Genomic DNA, 2,818 nt, shown 5'->3' on the forward strand with positions numbered 1-2,818 from the left:
CGGGAGCATCCACCAACACATTAAATAAACCGGTCCATAACCTAACAGAATAAGGTTGGACCTAAAATAGGTCACCATAAACCAGATGAAATACCACCAATCAACTGGAACACGAACACTATAACCATCAACATCCTAAAAACCTTCTAGAAGTTGAACCAACACCAGTTATCGAATCCATCAAAAGATCTTCAAGGAAGCTCTGTCGGTAGAACCCTTGCCAGTAACCAAATGGCGTACTAGAACATATGATAGCTTCTAGATCACCAAATCCCAAACCAATTGAATGTGACACGCATCTGAATAACATGAATGACTGAACCAAACCAATTCTACCAATCAGAATATACCGGAGATAAATCTCCTGATCATCATCAAAGTCCAACCACTCTATCGGAACCCGGTAGACAACCAAAGAAGCTAGTGTTGACATCAATGAAAAACATCAATGCAACACATAATCAATTCCTCCAAATTTCCAACAGTACGAACCCCCCACACATCAACATATTTATTTATTTTCAATGCTTTTTTTCAAAGCACCCCCAACATTTTTAAAAAAAAAGTTTTTTGTAGGTAAATAATTTCAATGAGTCAAAATAAATTTTTTTTAATTCTGCAGATTGCACCTGTCCAAATTTGATGGTCGTCAGGCTACCAAACAATTTGTTTTTGCAATATTTCAATTGTGACCAATCTAGGGCAAATTTTATATAAATTTTTGTTTCTCAGTCAACCTGGATCCAATGGTGAGGTTTGTTTTGTCCCACTGGGCCATTTCTGTAAACTCAAAACCCTCATTTAAATGCACATCCAAAGGAAACCCATTTGACCCAATATTTTTCAAACCCCAAATCTACAAACAACCCATCACAACAACAAACCTAAAGACCTAATATCTACAATAAAACAACCTATAATTGTGTCTCATACCTTGTAATGTCCCAACCCTTTCATGCATAGACATGGCTTCCACTTTAGGGTTATCATCACAAATCAACCATGAAAGCTATGATACCACTTGTTAGGAAATAATGCTTTAAACCCACATTCTAATAAACCATTTCCTCCATAACCCATGAGAGAAAAACATGCATACAAGCTTATGGAATCACCATAATGCAAAGATCAAATAGACAAGCCACAAGATAACACAAGATATATCATGGGAAAACCCTCGTGAGGGAAAAACCCAACCTCCAAAAGAATCCATACTCCAATATATTAATCAACCATAAATCAACATAGAGATACAATGAATACCTTCGAACCATCAATCCCTCCAATGCATTCCCATGTGTCCAAGCATGCATTCACACATCCCATGCCATGCTTCACAAATACAAACCTCCAAAAGACTCAATACAATGACATCCCAAAACCACAAGCCAACCTTAACTACTAAACATGTGCTTGCTTTTATAGACCCAAGCTCACACAAAAACAACTAGTGGTAAAGTAAAACCATGTACCACAAAACCATGTGCTCACAACTACCCTTGACCCCACATTTAATATTGGGTACCAAGTTTTATCATTTTAAATATCTTTCTCTAATATTAAATAATCATAATATAATATCCCAATGTTACAAAACAACTCATCAAGTGGCCCCAAGAATATTCCCAAGGAATATCTACACGTTACACGTCTATGTGCAACATCAAATAAATAAATATTGCATTACATGTCCATAGGAACTCACATAATAAATGAATACTACAATTATAATATTGTTATGCAAGGTGTACAACACCTATTTCCCAACATTGTAGGCACATTCATTCGGCAAGTGTCCTATGCAAAAATAAAGTCAAGGATCACTATGCTTATGACTGTTGCACATACCTCGATCCTTTGTACAACAACCCTAGAATGGATGGATACACTCTTTGCCTGCTATATGTCCGTTAATGCAGTGGGAAAACATCTACACCATGGTCTTTCATACCTTGGTGTACAAAATCTCCATTTTTCATATAATAAGGCTGAATGATGAAGTTGTTGCACTACCTAAGAAGCACAAGAAATCATGGTAGTTTCATTTCCTCATGTCAAATGTTTTATTCACCAATCAATTCTAGTCCCTAATATTCCTCAATTATTACTAATCATTCTTCACTTTCATAATATTTCATCATTCATCCAAATTTCATCTATCATTTATCTTATATAGGATGTGTCATTTTTGAAACCAAACTTTTTGATATATCATTTGTCTTATATAGGAAGTGTCCTTCCTAAAACCAAACAATCATCTATCTTTTGTCTTATACAGGACGTGTCCTTCCTAAAACTATTCTTGATCAATTTAATCAATCTCTTCTACCCAATCAAACCTATACAGGCCATCAAGCTAACCATTCTTCTATCTCTCATATAACATTCTTCTTCTTTCAAGAGATCATTCATACCTTTAATGCACAAACAATCTCTCGAGGGGGCACCATAATACCCCATTGTCGTTGGGACATACTACAACGTGTTTTTCACTTTTTCTTTGAAACAATGCTACTTCAAACATTGTCTCAAAGAGGGGCAAAATGTAGACACCTAAAATTGTCCCACATCTACATAAGAATTTTTTATTAATTATTTCATTTGATGATTAAATAGTTTTAATTATTTAATTATTTTGGCTTCATTCTTCAAATTCATAATCCATGATTCCAATTTCCTTCTAATTTCTTAATCATTTAATCATTTACTCTCTAATATTAATTAAATAATCTTATTATTTAATTAATCTTGATTATTCACTTTAATTAAATGATCTTTATTATTTAATTAAATTCAATTTCTATATTCCTAAAAATAA

This window comes from Cryptomeria japonica, chromosome 5 (genome assembly GCF_030272615.1).
Source record: "Cryptomeria japonica chromosome 5, Sugi_1.0, whole genome shotgun sequence".
In the NCBI taxonomy this organism is placed as follows: Eukaryota; Viridiplantae; Streptophyta; class Pinopsida; order Cupressales; family Cupressaceae; genus Cryptomeria; species Cryptomeria japonica.